Source organism: Carettochelys insculpta, chromosome 2 (genome assembly GCF_033958435.1).
Source record: "Carettochelys insculpta isolate YL-2023 chromosome 2, ASM3395843v1, whole genome shotgun sequence".
Taxonomy (NCBI): Eukaryota; Metazoa; Chordata; order Testudines; family Carettochelyidae; genus Carettochelys; species Carettochelys insculpta.
Window position 1 is genome coordinate 93,923,990 of NC_134138.1, and position 19,055 is coordinate 93,943,044.

Here is a 19,055-nt window from a genome sequence, read left to right on the forward strand (position 1 = left end):
AGCCCACAACAGATCCTCCCCTGGAGCACTGGCCTGCTAAACCCATGGTTGTGAGCTCACTCCTTGAGGGAGCCATTTAGGGATCGAGAGCAAATAGATTATTTGGGGGAGAAACAAAAAAAAAGATGGGGGGTTGGTCCTGCCAAGAAGACAGGGGACTGGACTCAATGACCACCCCCCACAAGGTCCCTTTCAGTTCTATGAGATGCATGTCTGTATTGTGGAGATCTCTACCATGCAAATAATTATTAAACCCTTTGAAGAACTCAGTGACACTTTCGGGGTGCATCTACACTAGGATCTTAACTTGGAAGTTAGGGGCTACTTTGAAGTAGCCTGCAGAGTGTCTACACACATTTTCTGTTACTTCAAAGTCCTTACTCTATTCCTGGGAATGGAGTAGTGCCCTGCTTCAAAGTAGGGTATGTGTAGATGCTCCGCACCTGCTACTTCAGCATAGGGGTCTCCCCTTGCAGTGACCCACCAGGAGCTCAGAGATGCTCTGGCCAGCCCAGGCAGGGCTCTATGGTCACTGCTGGCCACGTGAGAGGAAGCAGCTACCCTGCAACCCTAGGCAGGAAGCTGAGAGCGTGGCAGAAGCAGGAGGACTGTGAGCTCCTTGCTGCATGGCCCGCTGTCAAAGCCACAGCTGCCACCCTCACACTCAGCCAGCCTTGGCATGCACCCAGGAGGCACCTTGGGCCCCCAGAGCCCACCGGCAAGTCCCTCAAGGACTTGCAGCAGCCAGCCAAGTGGACCAGAAGAGGGGCCTCTTGTGGAACAAGGCAGAAGTGGAGGACCTCCTTGGACTGTGAGGGGGTGGGGCAGGAGGGGACAAGGAAGTCCTGCTCCAGACAGTGGGGGCTCGCCTCCCAGGGGCACCCTGTTTCGACCGGTGAGAGTGTTCGGATTAAAGTGAAGGAGCCCCGGCAGCTGTACTGCTGGGCAAGGGACACCTGCAGCCACTTGAGGGCATGGCCAACTTGGTGCCCCCATTATGAGCAGCTCCAGCAGCTCCTGGGGTCCAAGGAGGTCCAGCCTGCTGAGAATGTGATGGACACCGCTGCACCCCCAACAAAGGCGGTGGAAGAGCTGGAGGTGGTGATCACAGACGAGCTGGGAGCCTTGGGAGATACCATCCCCCACCCAAGCGACCAGGGGACTGAGCTGTCCCTCTGAGTCAGCCAGCTGGGACCCCTCCAGCCAGGCATCCCTCGAGTGCATGGAGGTACCTGCAGGCAGGCACTAGGCATTCGGGATGCCATGCAGCCTGGCAGGAGGGACCATGCCCCCAGCACACATGCCAGGGGGGCATGTGACCGGCCGATGCACATCACCTGGCTGACCCTGAGCTTGCTGCACCCCCCCACCCTAACATCTACCTTCCTGTTGTCCCAACCCTACCCCTGGCCTGGTGGGGTCCTTGGACCCAGTTTGACAGGGACTCCCATGGTCATTGCAGCTCCCAGCCCACCACCCTGGTGGATGAGTGAGGCCGCCTATCCCCACCCTCGCACCCTCTCCCACTTCAGTCCTTCTCCCAGTGCAACCCAGGATCCCTGTTGTATAGCGCTCCCCATGTAAATAGTTTCAAATCCGAGGCCAAGTTTATGCATTTCAAAACGTTATTTTCAACAAAGTAAATGTCTGCTATTGCGCTCCCCGACCCCAAGTCCCTCTTGTGTGGTGGGGGAGGGGTTTGTGGTGGGGGAGGGTCATTGTGGCCCAGGTTGAAGGCCTCCCACAAGGCCTCCCTAACCTGTACTCCATCCCTTTGCACCTCACAGCAAAGGACATCAGGTGGCTGCTCATACCTGGCAGCAGTCTCGGCAGCCCAGGCCTGAACAAGGGGCTCCTGCTTGCCCTCCACAATGTTGTGGAGTATGCAACAGGTTGCTACCACCGCCAGCAGATTCAGGAGGCTGAACTCCAGCCTCATTAGGGGGCATCTAACTAGCCCCTTCAGCCACCCGAACGCCTGCTCCAAGGCACGCCTGGCCTGATTCAGGCACGTGTTGACCTGGTCCTGGGATGGGATGGTGCATCCAGTGTAGGGCCTCATGAACCATGGGTGCAAGGGGTACGTGGTGTCAACTACAATGCAGGTGGGCATGGTGATGTATCCCACAGGGAGCACCCACGGGAGGATCTAGGTCCCCTCCTGCATTCTGTGGCCAAGACACAAGTTCCTGAACACCCAGGCATCATGGGCCTTGCTGGACCATCCCATGTAGATGTCCCTGAACTGGCATCCTCGAGGGCCTGGAGGACCACAGAATGGTAGCCTTTTCTGTTTATGAAGGCCGCCGTGCTATGGTCTGGGTCATGGCTTGCAACATGCGTGCCATCCAGTGTGCTGAAACAGTTGGGGAACCCCAGGTCCACGAAGCCAGCCAAGGCAATGTCCAGGCCCCCAGTGGTGACCACCTGGTGGAGGAGAAGAGTGTTGACTGGCCGGACAACCTGGATGGAGTGCAAGCGAGATGCATCCATGAGTGTGTGGCCTGGTGGTCCCCATCCCCATGCGTGTCCCTCCCGCGCCCCCCGCCCGTCCTGACTTGCTTCCATCAGGACTGCCCCGATGGTGGCCTTGCGCACCCCGAACTGAAGTCCAACAGAGTGGTGGCTGTCTGAGGTGGCCAGCTTCCATAGGGCAATGGCAACCCTCTTGTGCAGGGGGTAGTGCAGGCTGCATCCTGGTGTGTCAGTGCTGAAGGGCTGGGGCAAGCCTGTGGCACAGCTCCCCAAAGGTCTGCCAGGTCATCTGGAAGTTCTGCAGCCACCGGTCACCATCCCACTCTCCCAACATGAGGCAGTCCCACCAGTCTGTGCTGGTGGGAAAGCTCCAGTGTCACCGAATCACCAGGTCAGGGTGCAGCTGCTCTCCCCAGCAGAGGGCCTGCGGGGGGAGAGGAGGGGGCTACACGTCTGGCCCTGTGCTGCTGGTGCTGCATGACAGCCACCAGCAGCGCTGCGAGCAGGTTGGCCACAATCTGGAGGAGATCCTCCTTGTAGAGCTCCTGGGGATTCAGTACAGAGCCCACAGTGGCTCTGCTCTGTGCAAAGGGTTTGCTGTGCTGCATACGGCATGGCATCCCTGAGCACGTGCAGGGTGAAGGGCATTGGGAGTCTCTGGCTATGAGACCAGAAGGGCTTGTTGGCCATGCAACCCTGTCCACATCATTTCCTGGCCTCTTACTTTGAAGTAGGGGTATTGGTGCGTAGACGCTTCCTTTCAAAGTACCGGAATCCTACCTCCAACTCAGGGCAGCAGGCTTTTGGCGTGTAGGTATGCAACTTCAAAGTAAGCAACTTCGAAGTTATTTTGTAGTGTAGACAAGGCCTAGGCGTTGCAATGTTTTTCCTTCTCCTTGTGTCATAGGGCAGCTGAATGTGTACTACAGTCAACTCTTTCATAGCTGGCATTCTAGTATCCTGAACTCTCCCCATCTGGCATTTTAACCATAAGTAAATTTTAGTTACATTTTCCGTAAATACAGTATAGTGAAAGTAAATACAAGTAAATACAGCAAATACAGTATAAGCTTACACTACTGTTATTGGTAAATAAAGGACTCTGCATACATTTTTGTTTGTTTCTTAATATCTAATCTTGTTTTTTTCTTCAGTGTTATGCATTGCTAGGTATACCTCTCTCTCATCCAGAATATTTGAATATCCAGCAACCTCCCAGTCCACGGGCTGCCAGGTATAAAAGAGTTTACTGTACATGTTTGCATGTCCCTCCAGTGCTAATTCTTATCATAGTAGTTAATACAGGAAATACAGCTGTACTACATGTGAAACTGTGAATATACATGTGAAACTGTGGATATGTTTGTACAGCAAAAAAGAATTAAAAAACAAAACAAAACACCACAGCCTGTATCAGCAGACTCAGGTTTACATTGCAGGGCTAAAAATAGCTGGGTAGACATTCTGGCAGGAGTATATGCTTGGATACCCCTACCTCATTGTGTCTCTGAGCCCATACTCCAGTCCAAGCCCAAATGTCTGCATTGTTAGTTTTGGGCTCACAGCACAAGCCCATGTCAGTTCCTGCTGCTTATTTTCATTTTTAATTTGCTATGTAGATGTACCATTTCCGCATTTGCAGAATGAAAAATAAAGTCTGGTTCATTGTTAGTAAAAAAAAATAAAAAAAAAATAAAGCTATCTTTTTCTTTATACACAATATTCTGATTGTGCAATGTGATACAAAAGGTGGCAATGATGTGGGTGTGAACCTGAGCATCCCCCCATTCACACTCTGCACTCTTGTAATAATCTGTATGTAATATGCATTTTGAGGGATCAGTAATTCACTCCATGAATATTCTTGAGTGACGTATGTATGTGGTGTGAATTAAGAGTTGTGGATAGATGGTGGAATGTTAAAGAATATTTCAACTAGGTATGTCAGGAAATTAATAAGCAAGGCTGCCCTTGATAAAGGAATACATTTGCTTCTCTGATCAGCTCAGTTATATGGCAAAGACAATCAAGGCCCATTTTTTACACAGGGCTCCTTATGTTCCAGCACCTTTTCTCCCTGGGGTGGGGTGTGGTGCAGCACCATACGAGGAGCTACTCTGGGGAGCTCACATGTGGCAGGGCTGTGCTGCACTGGAAGCCGCTCTGGGTGGCTTGCTCGTGCCTGGGCCACGCTGGGAGCTGCTGTGAGTGCAAGAGCAGAGGAGTCACTGGCCACTCCTGTGTGTGAGGTAGGTGGGGAGTAGTCTGAGGCTGTGTGGCAGGTAGTTAAGCCTGGCAGCAGGTTGGGGTCATGGGGGGCTGGGCAGGAGTTAAGCATAGAGGTTAACAGTAGGTTGGGGCTGTGGGAGACCGGGGGGGTTGGGACCATGTGGGGGAGGTTAAGCCTGGAGGCAGGTTGGGGTCATGGGGGGGTTAAGGCTGCAGTGGGTTATGACCATGGGGGGAAGAGGGTGAATCCTGGAAGTGGGTGAGAGAGACAGAACATGACAGGGGCTGCTGGCTGTGGCAGGAGCTGGGGAGTGACTCACCCGGGGCCAGGGGGAAGGGAACAGTGCCCCTCCCTCCCCCCAGGAAGGTGTCTGCCTGGACACCATTGTCTGCACCTTGTGTCTGGGGAGCACCTGTGCCGAGCAGGACAGCTGTTCCCCCTTCACACCCTGCAGCACCCCGACTCCCCACAGTCACAGCTCCCTACTCAGCCCCAGCACCGCACATCTCCAGCCCCTGTCTGTTGCCCTCTGCCCTGTTCTCCCAGCCCACAGCCCGCCCTGCTTCCTTCCCGGTGCCCAGTGCCCTATGCCCAGTTCTCCCTGATCACAGCCCACCCTGGGCCCTGCCCACAGTCCTCTCTGCCCCCTGCCTGGGGCCCTCTGCCCTGTTCTCCCTGTCCCCACCCAACCCGTGCTCTGCCCCCAGGCCCTACACCCACTTCCCTGTCTCCCGCCTCACTCTGTTTGGTGCCTACAGCCATCCCTGCACCCTGTTCTACCTGCTTCTTCTCTGTCCTATGCCCACAGCCCGCCCTGTCCTGCTTGCTCCATGTCTGCCACTCACCCGTCTCTCCTATGCCCAGTGCCACTGTCTCTGGCCACTGCCCCTGGTGTTTGCTTCCCCCTTCCTTGGAGCAGGGCCCCAGGGAGGCAGCCACCCTTCCCCATTGCCCCTGGACACTGCGGGGGACTCACTGCCTAGACATCCCATGAGGCTGGATGTGGTAGAGACCTGGCATGGTGTTGTGGAAGGTGTGGGACAGGGATGCTAGTCTGGGGCTGTGGCTTTGGGGCCTGCTGTTTGCGGGGGTGGGGGCGTGCATGTCAAATAAACTAAAAGGAAGAAAAAAGCAAGGACAGAAATCAAATATATATGCTTTCCCCATGTCAACAACGTTAACAATCATTTTGTTTAACACATTTACATGATTTACTGGAGCGATAAACACTGAGGACTTTCAAGTGGTATTCTTTTAAGAAGTCAAAATAGCAGTTATTCACTAGAAATATGTTTGTGTATTAAGACACAATCTAGCTTGCAATACAGATGGAGCAGATGTGCTATCACTTAAGAAGAAGATAACAAGGAGACACTGATTGGCTTTGACTCTACAACAGGGGTGGCCAATAATTTTCAGAGGGAAGAGGGCCACTCCAAGAGTATGGCTAGTGGTCAAGGGCTGCACTGTTCTGCTGTACTAATGGAGTGGGTGCAGGGTCTGGGACAGAGGCTGGGTGAAGAGATTTCTGACCCAGCCTGTGTCAGTCACCGTGGAAGTATCTGTACAAGGGCATAAGGTCTATAAGACAGGAAAGGAAGTCTGTGATCAGTTCCCTTCAAGTGCACTTCCAGGGTCTGATTTTAATTCACTCCTGATTTATGCTGTTGTAATTCCATTTATTTCAAGGGAAACATAATTTACACCACTGTGAATCAAACCCTATCGACTGTCTAGAAGTAATTCCTGATAGCTGCAACGGTCAAAGAAACAGCATGAAGTGTTTATGTCATCTTTATAGATAGTACTCTGCAAAGTATAAAGTAGTACCGTTAACTCTGATAAAAGTATTTGGAAATTCAAACTACATACTACAAAATGAAACAAGAAATAAATCCACAAAGCCTCAGACACAGCACCCAATCTGCAGATGTAACTTTTCTAAGCAAATGGATATAAACAGTTAATCCAGTTAAAATATACTTATACCTATAGGACCAAGTAATTTGTTCATATGGTCAGAGACATTTACCTTGTAATAATAGATAATATGTTAAAATCACTTAATTTTAAAGCAATTAACTATTTTAAACCTAAGTATAAGAAACTATTTTACATATATAAAATGTAAAGTTTTTCTCCTCTGTGCGTTTGTGTATGTGTTTTTCTCAAGTGATAGAGCAAAGAATATAATAGTAATATGAGCATATAGTGATAATTTTAAACGTTCACAAATACAATTGAAATTAATGTAAATTGTACTTGCATAGTCTATTGAAATTAAAAGAAGTTGCATCTGTATATCTGACGACAACATTTAGTCCGCTCTATATGAAGGTAACTATTTAATAGTCAGCATAATCAACAATGCAATATAACAATATCAGAGTAAATTGGTTTTATTATTCAAATCTTAATTTTTTTCATAGCCTGCCCCTTGTGCATTTGAATGTGCGCCGTTAGTGTTATGGAAACATACTGTAGAGTTTTGCATTTAGTTTTCTTGGATCAGATGCTTCTGTCTACTGTACTGAATGAGCAAGGGATACAAAAATAAACACAAGTGGCCTAAGTTAATTAAGGGAGAGGGGCAGATAGCAGAACCTGTTTGTCATACAACAAATGTCATTTGAAGTCCTGTGGCACTTACAGACTGACAGATGCCTGAGTGGCGGGGTGAGAGAGGGGTTCAGAGGAGGATTTAAAGAGTGAGTCTCAGTCAAGGGGTAGGCCAGAGCTGATAAGGTCTATTCAGGCAGGGTGGACGTGGCCCATTATGGGCAGTTAATGTGGCATTGTGAACATCAAGAGAGGAGAAATCAAGTCAGTTCAGCTAGGGGGATGTGCCCCATTATCAGTAGCTAGTGTGAAGGTGTGAACATCAAGAGCGGAGACCTTGTCAGTTCTGGCCCTCCCCTTGACAGACTCCCTCTTTAAATCCTCCTCTGACACCCCCCACTCATGCATCTGATGAAGCAGATCTTTGCCCACGAAAGCTTATGCTCTGACATAGTTGTTAGTCTATAAGGTACTGCAGGACTTCTTGTTGTTTTTGAAGATACAGATTAACTCAGCTACCTCTCTGATAAATTTCATTTGGATCTTCATGGTATGTAAGTGAATCTATTAGGGCAGAGGGGGACAGAGTCAGGGAGCAAATGCTCTGTCTAGCATATTCACCAGCAACCTGGCAGACTTCCCAGTTGAAATCTGTGTGGGAGTTAATGATGTTTCTTGCAGCATTAATTCCCCTCTCTAGTTTCTAGACTCCTCAGAGAAGACAGCGTAAAGACACTTGAGGGCTGGGCTGCAATACAGATGAGGAAGTGGGAGAGCACAGTGCTTGGCTGAGCTGTCCTACCAGGAAGAAGGGAAAGGTTTAGGAGTGGAGCAGAGTGAAAATGCCTCTGTGGATTCCCAAAATTCAACAGGATTGGAGCATCCTTAACCTGTGCACTATTAAAGGGCCGTCTACCCTACTGTGTCTACAGTGTGGCCACAAATCCTTCAATTGCCTAGAGACTCTGTTCATTCTGGTCCTAAATTTCTATGTTGCATTAACACTGCTTAAGTAATTTCTTAGCAGAGGTTCATGTAGTTTCTGTTCCACAGATATACAAGGCTGTACAGCCATATGCTACATGTGTATATAAGACTGTGAGATAGTATACATTATATTGCATTCTGTTTTCTTAATGGTTTCCATGGGTTCCAATGATTTATATTTAATTACCGGCTTGACTTTTTGGAACATTTCCTAGCAAAGCTGACATATCTAGCTGTTGTTTGCATATTGTCTTTTTTCTCCATCTGTTCTTTGTCCCATTCTCCTGAGTATTTATTAAACTCATTAATTTTTGATTTTGCTTTCCATTTTTACTCTTCTTTTTTCTTGCTTTCCCATTATTCATCTCCTTTCTTGCTCTTTCATTCTCAGTTCTCTTTGACTAGGTCTAATCCTTGCCTCCCTTTCAGTTCCAGTTAGTTCTTCCCCCAGTGATCTCACTTGTCTGCATCGCCCCACCTCCAGTGTTGTTTCCCTGCACCTTTGGGTCTCAGTTCCCCACTGCCTCCCTGCCAATTCCAGCTGCACATTTCCTCACGGTCTTTTTTCACCCCATGCTAAGCAACGTGCTCCTTGTCTGTTGCCACAGAGATTGTAGAGAACAGCATCATCTGGCATCTTCCACGGGAAGGGAAAAAGGGAGGACAATAAGCAGGAGCAGCAGTTGTTCTTTGATTTTTCATGTTCATTCTATATTTGGTGCATGCATGCAAAGCTACTGGAAGATTTTTTCCCCCTAGCAGGTGGCCCGAAGTGGTGTCTTCAAGGTCCTCAATCTAGGCACTGTGAACACAGCCTCCTCACCCCTCCTGCCACCACTCCATTCCTTCTTCCTGCTGGTGAAGGTTAGCTCGAACTCCCTACACTTGTTCTAGCAAGTGTTCTAGCATTAGTGGTTAGTTTTTGCATAGTGAATAGTTTTGATTATTACATAAATAGTTGTAATAAGCAGTTAGTTCATGTTAGTATTTACCATTAGTCACCATAGCTCTTGGGAGGGTTCCTTCCCCTCCCTTGAGTCCCTGGTGCCAGGGCTTGCATAGGTCATGTGGCAAATATATGCCCCAAAATAATCCCCATGCTTCGTATCTGAAGCATTTGGGAGAGTCTCATCAAAGAGATCGCCACACTATCTGTAAGACTTTCAAGCCGACGCCTTTGAAGGATAGGGCTCAGCAGCTGAAAGACATTCTTAGGGAGAAATGAGAAATCCTGAGGCACCTTATAGACTAACAGATATTTGGAGCATAAGCTTTCATGGGCAAAGACCCACTTCATCAGAAGCAGGTCTTTGACCACAAAAGCTTATTCTCCAAAATATCTGTTGGTCTGTAAGGTGCTATAGGACTTGCTGTTGTTTTTCAAGATGCAGACTAACTCGGCTGCCGCTCTGATTCTTAGGGAGGCAGCTCTTCACCCTGAAAAGGTCTCATCAGATCTGGCACTGAGCACATCATCCACAGTGCACAATGCACCAGCATTGAGCTTGGCTCTGGTACCAATGGACAATGCGCCATGTCATCATGCTCTGTCGTTGAGCACCAACGACCTGAGGAGGCACAGATTTTAATCTCTGGTGCCTCAAAAAAGAAGAGGGATGAGAGGGGTAGGTCCCCTGTCTCAAAACACAGGGAGACCGTGCTGGTGAGACCCGAGCATAGCCCCCGCACATCGGTGCTGTGTCCTGCTAAGATTGTGTCAACTCCCTTTCAGAGGTCAAGCCTGCACCTGCAGTCACCTCCATTGGGAACAGGGAACTTCATCTCCCCTCAGCCCTGGAGGTGTTCAGGGCAGCACAAACACTCATGCAGGCCACAGTGTCCTCTCTTCCCAGAAGAGAACCTTAGCTAAGGTGCATAGCTGCTCATCACACATCCCAAGGGAAGCCTGTGACATTGTCCAGACCCCCAGTGCCGTCTCTTGGCACCATAGTGCCGTCTCTTGGGCACCAGGCAGCTTTGGACCATGCTGTCCTTATGCAGGTGCCAAGAAGCACAGCACCCCTGTCGTCTTTGGCATCAGAGACTAGGAGTTGGAATCTGACTCCTTTCATTCCAGCAGAAGCAGGAGGAGAGTGCCAGGTCTTCCTGAAGAAGAAGTAGGGTGACCGTGTCTCCCTGTCCCAAACACAGGACAAGGAGATATGGAGGGAGGGGAGGCTCCTCCCAGTCATATCAAGCCCCAGAGAGCTGGCCCCTCTGCAGCCCTGCGGAAGTGGCAGCTGCCATCTCTCCCTCCTGGGAGCCCTGTGGAAGCAGTGGTCACAGGCACTCCCCAGCCGGAGCCCCAGGAAAGCGACCATCATGGATGCTCCCTGCCCAGAGCCCTGGGGAAGCAGCACCTGTGGGCACTCGGCACTCCTGTCCGCACCCCCAGACCCCGAGTGCCTACATATAGGACAGTTCGTCCCTTTTAAAAAAATAAGTAGGGACACCTTTTTGGCATCCCAAATATGGGACCATCATGCTCAATACGGGATGGTTGGTCACCCTAAGAAGAAGCCATTATTCTTTCCTGGCACAATGGCCAGTCCAGTACCAGACAGCTCCACAGTGACCCTCCACAGAGTTTACCGCAAGAGTCAGGCAGAGATTCGCCTGACTCATTCCAGGGCTCCCTCAGTCATGTTGGCCTCATTTGTGCACCTGATAGATAGCAGCTCCATCTTCATCGTTGGGGGCACCAGTACTGGAACCATCAGGGACACCAACACTGATACCTTTGGCACTGACAGCCAATACCGGCACCGACAAGTGACTTGTACCACCATGGGCAGCACTGACACTGCCAGCTAAACCACTCCCCTTGCTCCAGCACTGAGCTAAACCACTGCAGGGGGCATCACACTGACCCAAACAGCTACCTGCTAGGGGAAATATCTTTCAGTAACCATGCATGCACACGTGCACCCAACATGGAATGGACATGAACACCACATCTCAAACAACAACAGTTATGACAGGGAAATAATTGTTGTTTTTTTTTTCCTCCATATGAACATAAGCAAAGTTTCGGTCGGTTTGCATTACATTCAAGAGGTTGCGGGGGAAGCTGCTAATTGCAGGGATGAACAGTGGGACCCTAAATAAAATGTTTGCTCACCCCTGGATTAAAGAACAAGAACCTTTAGCTAGGAATCAAGACCCACTAGCAGATTCTTGAAGGTCCTAAACTAGAGAGGAACAAAGAACTATTCTAGGTTAATATTACAAAAGACCTCAAAAAAGACCTGTGTATTTTATTTGTTCTGTAAAGCACCTAGCAAACTTCTGAGTTCTACAATTGATGAAACAACTGGTGCAAAGTAGGATTTTCTTTGTCTGAAGTTACAGTAAACTGTTTCATATCTGGCAGCCCTGGGACCAGGAAGTTGCTGGATAATCAATAGTCTGGATAATAGAGAGGTTTATACCTAACAATGCATAACACTAAAGAAAAACAAGATTAGATATTAAGAAACAAACAAAAATGTATGCAGAGTACTTTATTTACCAACAACATTGTACTATAGTACACTGTATTTATTTGTAATCACTTTCACTAAACTGTACTTATGGAAAACGTACCTAAATTTACTTATGGTTAAAATGCTGGTTATTTGAGAGTTCCAGATAATAGAATGCCGGATATGAAAGGGTTTACTCTATATGTTTTAATAACAAGAGAATCACTATGTTAGAGAAAACACTGGAACTGTGTGCCTAACACCAGCAACTTTGTACATACATCTAGACAGTTTCCATGATTACAAAGTATTAGTATCAGCCACTGTTTGTACGTGCCAATGATTACATACAAACGGTAAAATAAAGTAGAAAATCACTCTCTTCTTTTCCACTCCTTCACTTCTTCAAGAATATACAGTCAAGAACAGTTCAGAGAGAGGTATGAATTTGCAGAGACTGCAAGAATTCCTCTGCAGATTTTATTCCTAATATCAATATATAGAGGGAAACTTTTCTAAGAAGTTGAGGAGAGTATTTGGAGAAGCATATGCTAAAGACAGATGGAACAGTTCGCATAGATGCCAAGTTTTGTGCAGCTCCATATGTGACGTTAATGAGCCTGTAACAAGCGAGTTTGCCTATTTACAGATATCTATGGACTTCAGTTTAGGTTAAAAAAACACATGATTTAGTGCTGGTCAGAGGCCAGCATCCCATATACCCTGCCATGCAAGCAGGCTTCAGTGCTGATCTGATGGGGAACTTCCTTCAGGAGTAAGTCAAGACAATGCAACTTTTAGTCTCACCACTGTATCGAATGGTTCATGCAAGGTTTGGGGGGTGGTGTTGTGATGTCAGAGCTGGAACTGAGAGTCACCACATTCACGCACGCAGCAGGCACCAAACTTCCATTAGATGGGAAAACAGTGATTACATCGGTGCCAACTTCTGCTCCAGCTGGGGAATTCTTGCCCCATCCTCCGCTCCAGAGCTGCTGAGTGCCACAAAACAGTTTTTTCGCCATCGTAGGAGGCACTTGGAGGAAGGAGGGAGGAGTAGATCTACAGGGTCACTGGTGGGCAGGAGGCATTGCAGAGAGGGGGCAGATGGGGCGGACTGGCTGCTGGTGATGCTGAGCACCCACTAATTTTAACCTGTGTGTGCTCCACCCCTAGATTACCTATGGAGATGACACCTATTACTGACTGTCGCCTGTTTGGGAAGAATAAACACGGCTGGATTAATCTACTGTGTGTCACAGCAAGTGGACTGTGGTTTCACTCCCTACTCTGCCCCCAGGCCCTGCTCTACCATGACCAGCCCCGGTGCTGCACCAAAAGCCCTCTGCTTAGCTTCTCCGCCTGACGTCCCACCCCCTGCTTCTGGATGGGGTAGAGAAGAGCAAGTGACAGACAGGTGGGAAGGGATGAGATGAGTCATCAGTGGTAGGGAGTGGGCAGAAATGGGCAAGCAGCAGGCAGGACTGGGTGGGGGGCAGGGGAGAGAGAGACCAAGTGAGAGTGAGATCTCCATGCAGAGAATGGATGGGTAGGGCCACGGCCCAGGTACTGGTCCCCTTCTGAGTGTGGGCCCAGCACGATGGCAGCATTGGCAGCAGTGAAAACCCAGCACTGAGGAGAGAGTGGATTCAGAATGGGTGGCCATCTGCTTTAAAGACACCGTTTTCTGTTTTAGAGGCTCTGGTAACTCAGAACCACAGAATTTTAAATGGGTCAGGTTCCACGTGCAACTAATAAAGTACGTCTCTGTTACAGACCATTGAATCAAACTAGAGAACAAGAAGAGTTGCTCCTTAAGCATCTGTATATAGTGTATGGGGAGAAGACTTCTGTTATTTCTGGGGACCTCAATTGAGGCGATATATGCTGGAGGACTCATGCAGCCAGGAGCAAAATATTTTGGCTACGGCTACACTGTAGCCGTAACCCGAAATAATTCACACAACCTGTATTGTGCAAATTATGTAATTTATTTTGAGTTAATTTATTTCCAACTTGACGCTGTCCCCATGCCACCAAACTTCAAAATAAGCCACTCTTTCAAAGTTTCTGCTACAAAGTTCAATGTGTAACAGAACTGGAATACCGTGCTCGAAATGGCACTGCTATTTCAAGTGCAGTGTTTGGCCACGGAGTTGCTATTTCAGGATACATTTGTATTGTACATTTGTATCCCAAAACAGCAACTATAGTGTAGCCGTCTCCTATCAGATGTTCTAAGAAGTGAATTCTGTAACACAAAAAGGCATTGCATGTAACAAGGGGTAATCACTTGACACCTGAATTATGATGAATATAAATGAATAAATTACTGAACAGCAAGTTGCTGGTTGCCTAGGGACCAGTAATTGTGACTTGATTACTTTCAGTTCCATACTGGCAACCAGAAGATAGCCCTATTTGGTAATAAATGCACATGGTGATTCAAAAGATCTATTTTCTCAAAGTGGAGGCACATGAATTTAGACAGAAAAAATATGAATAAAAATTTGGAGTTCCTTAAGAAGAGTTTGTTAGATGGCCAAAAAGCCATGACTCCACAATCAAGAAAGAGGATAACTTTTATCTAGAAGCCCACGCTGGTTCAGTGGTGGAGTGGAGGCAGTGATTACAAGTGAAAAAGCAATAGGTCACAAACGAAAAAATGGGAAATAGATAGCAACTGATATACAATGGAAGTTATGAAACACAGAAAAATGATGAGGGAAGCTAAAAACATCATGGAAAAAAATCCATGACTGGCAGGACTAATGAAAATAAGGATTTTTTCAAAAAATAAAACAAACAAAAATGTGTACTGTTAATATAAGTCTGTTACTAGATGGAAATGATAACATTTTAATAATGCTATAGAAAAGGCATATGTACAAAATAAATATTTATGTTCTGTATTTGGAAAGAAGCAGGACGATGCACTCCTATTGTATCAGTGACACATATGATACGCATGATGATGAAGTACTTTCCAACCATTTGGTAACTAGTGAGTATATTGAACAACATTTACTTGGGATAAACTTTTTTAAATCAGTGGATCTCAGTAGTGTGAACCCAAAAGTCCTAAAAAATCTGGATAAGGAGATCTGTAGGTCACTGATATTAATTTTTAACACATCTTGGAATACCAGGGAATTATGGAAGACTGGAAGCATGTGAATGTTGTGACAATATTCATAAAGGGTAAGTGCAATGACGTGAGTAGCCGTAAGCCAGTTAGCTAAACATTAATCCCAGACAAAATAATAGAAACACTGATATGGCATTCATGTGATAAAGTTTTGTCAAACAAACTCAGTTTCATTCTTTGAGGGAGTTAATATTGATAAAGACAGCTATATAGATGTAATGTAGATGACTTAGTATGATGCAATATTATGAGTAAAGTGCCCATTAAGACTACAGTACGCTGCAGCCATAGCTTGAAGTAACTTATGCAAACAGCACCAATGTTCAAAATAAGCAGCTATTTCAAAAATTCTGCTACCCCTCTCACAACAAGGGGTAGTAGAAACCAAATGCCATGCCCGAAATAGCTCTGCTATTTCAAATGCAGCGTTTAGCCGTGGGATCGCTATTTCGGGATAAAAGTGTATTCCAAAATAGCAACCACAGTGTAGCCATAGCCCAAATGAATTAAGAACTAGCAACTGATAGCTCTCAGATAGTTGTTCTCAATTGAGAAATCATCAATTTATGGATGGATGGATGGATGGGGGTTTCTACTGAGGTTCTGCAGGAATCAGTACTAGGCCTGACACTATTCAACATATTTATCAATGACCAGAAAGAAATATAAAATCACTGCTGATGAAAAGGACAGGTAAAGAAATAAATAACCGTGAGGACTGGGCAGTCATACATAATTAGTTGGATTGTAGGACTAATGTCCCTATGAATTGGTGCTTGATAGTTTCATTGACAAGGAATTACAGCAGAATATATCTGGCTATCCTTTTGCGCACAAGGGACCTGAATGTTTCTGTTGCTCAGGTCAACCTCCGCACTCCTCATCTTGTGTTTGTATGCATTTTAAGTCCACCAACCTGGTCATGATATTGTTCGTGAGGCTTTGAAATGCCCCAACCACACTATGTTTAATGAGGCATACCAGAGGAAATATAGTTTATTGCAGAGTTTCCCAAATGGTGTTTCATGGAACCCTGGGGTCCTGTTAAATGAAAATAAGGGACTTGGAAGAAAATTCCATTACACTAGCTGATGCCTGTGAAGTTCTGTCCTGATGCAGCTGAAACCGTAACACTAAATTTAATTAGATTAATATCCAGCAGGATGGTGGGAGAGATTCAGCATTAAACTAACTGAATTTAGTTCCATTATCTCAGTTGCATGAAGGGCAGAGAGCCCTTCACTCACCCCACTACCAGAGTGGTCACACCCATCCGGTGGGAGTGGCTCGGCTCACCCCCCTCAGTGGAACACCTCCACGCCAGCCTTCCTTCCACTGGGCCATGGGTCTGCAACCTGCAGCTCCAGAGCCACATGTGGCTCTTTAAGGACTTCTGTGTGGCTCCCAACACTATAATTGCGAAGTTTAAAAAGAGAAAACACCTCCAGCTTATTTTCGATAAACAGTGAACATCTAAAAGCCCAACAATGAACAACTCATATCTAAATAGTTGTCCCTCTGAGACAACTCAGAGCTAAATGGCAAATTATATGTGATCTTGAAACATTGGATAATTCCCCCTACCAGTGTCCTCCAGAGAGAGGGAAGGTCCAGAACTGAAAGTCAGGAAGACAGTGGTACAAACACACATGTAATGTGTGGGGAAATAGAATATGTAAAAAGTTTGTGAATGTGAATGTCCTGCAGTAAACAAGTATCACATTACAAAACATTGTGCGTGTGCTCTTCTTAAAATAGGTGTTACACAAAGTACGATTTGATGTTATTTATTAAGGACTGTCTCATATTCACAAATATTGCAGCTCTTGAATTATTGAGTTTTTTACTGAACTGAAAAAAATGGCTCTTCTTGCTGTTATGGTTGCCAACTCCTTTGCTGGGTGCATGTGGCCACCCAGTGTAGGCTCCCAGCCAGTGCCATGGATGGGTTAGTCCCAGGAGATGGTTTGGGGCTGAGATGGGTTAATGTTGGAGTTAGGAGTGTTGAGGCTGAAAGGGGTTAATCCTGGGAATGGGGGAGTGGGTTTGGGGCTCCATCCTGGGGATGGAGGGATGGGTTTTCAGGATGGTGGGTAAAGCTTGGGAAGGGGGGTGCAGATTTGCGCGTCATGGAGTTCAATCGTTAAATGGTCTCCCGTAGCAAGTAATAAAAGGAAATTTTTCTTCACACAGCGCACAGTCAACCTGTGGAACTCCTTGCCCGAGGAGGCTGTGAAGGCCAGGACTCTATTAGGGTTTAAAAAAGAGCTTGATAAATTTTTGCAGGTCAGGTCCATAAATGGCTATTAGCCAGGAATAAAGTATGGTGCCCTAGCCTTCATAACAAGGGCAGGAGATGGATGGCAGGAGATAAATCACTTGTCTTCTGTTCTCCTTCTCTGGGGCACCTGGCATTGGCCACCGTCGGCAGATGGGATGCTGGGCTTGATGGACCTTTGGTCTGACCCAGTATGGCCATTCTTATGTTCTTATGTTCTTATGTTCTTAAGTGGGGCATAGGATTGCTAAAATGTGAAAGCTGTACAAATAAGTAGCCACTAAAATAGCTACAAATCATGTGTGCTTGCTTGGCTCAAGTCACATTTAGTGACCATTCTTCACTGATGGCTGGATCTTTTCAAAACTACAGAATGTACTCAAAATGAACCATTTCCAACAGTCATGACTTCCAAATTGTGGAAGGCAAGTTAACACGGCTCAGTCATTATAAGTAAAAATAGACTGAATAACCACCATGCTCTCTCATCAGCTTCACATTATTCACAGTCTGCTTTACCTAATGGATACTTTGGCCCTGAACACTGGATAGCTTTACAGCCAAAGCCATTATTGCTATAGCTAAAGTCTCTGCTAATTGGGTTTTCTAACCTTCTTCGCTTGCTCTGTGTAATTACTTCAAAATCAGGTAGGGTGGTATAACATTACATTGATCACCCATGACAACCATGTCTGCAAATGCCATGTATAAGGCTAAAGAAATGCAGCTGTATTATCACAACCATTACTATCTTATAACTAAACACATTTTTGTTCAACCTTTTGAAAAATATGGCTCCGTGTTGACCCTGGCATTCCTTCCTGCACAATTCCCCAGGAACAGTAATGTACAGAAGCCTGTGGGCGAACACTTCAATTTCCCTGGACACTCAGTAGCAGATTTAAGGGTGGCAGTCCTGAAACAAAGAAATTTCAAAAATCAGATGGAGAGAGAAATCTCTGAGCTGCAATTTATTGGCAGATTGGACTCCATTAACCAAGGATTAAACAGAGACTGGGAGTAGCTCGCACCTTACAAAAGGAGCTTCTGTGCCCTAGGTGTTAACATCTCCACATTAGACTGAGAATGGGCCATATCCCCTCGTCTTATCTGACCTGTTTTTTCCTCTCTTCATACATACTACTAATAAAGGGCCTTTTCCACCTTGACTGAATAGACCTTGTCAGCTCTGGTCCTCCCTTTTACTGGGACCCCACTCTTTAAATACCCCTCTGAAACCACCACCCTCCCACTCACACATCTGATGAAGCAGGTCTTTGCCCACAAAAGCTTGTGCTCCAAAATATCTGTTAGTCTATAAGGTGCCACAGGACTTCTTGTTGTTTTTGAATTTCCCAGGAAGTATTTTGACTCTGAGGCAGAGCTAGATGCTGAGGAATGCTGAGCAGAGGAGACCATCTAATCCCCCTGGAACCCCATTTCAGAAACCTTCAACCAATTCTCCAACCCAAGTACAAGAAGTATGATTGTGAAATGAACTATGTGGCCACTTCAGCAGATTACTGAGGGCCCTTGCATCTGAAGCATACGTAGATGTGCATGCTCAGGACGGAGTATCAGTCGCACTCTTTCCCTAATTATATCTTGTACATATTATAAGGAGCCGCATGGCAAAAGGGAACCATTTTTTCAGGATAACTGTATAGCAGTTCAGGGTACAATGTGCCAACTACAGGCATATGGATGATACAATGGACATAAATCCCACTGAAGCCTGAGAAAGACTCCCATTCATTACAGTGGCCTACGAATGACTCTACCTACACATAAGTATACCCTGTTCAAATTTCTGAATCCATCTCTGAATCAGCCATGTCTCATTACTACTGATGCTCACTCTGAGCTGGTGTATACATCCCAGGCGTACAAAGAAATCATATGCGTGTGGCACTG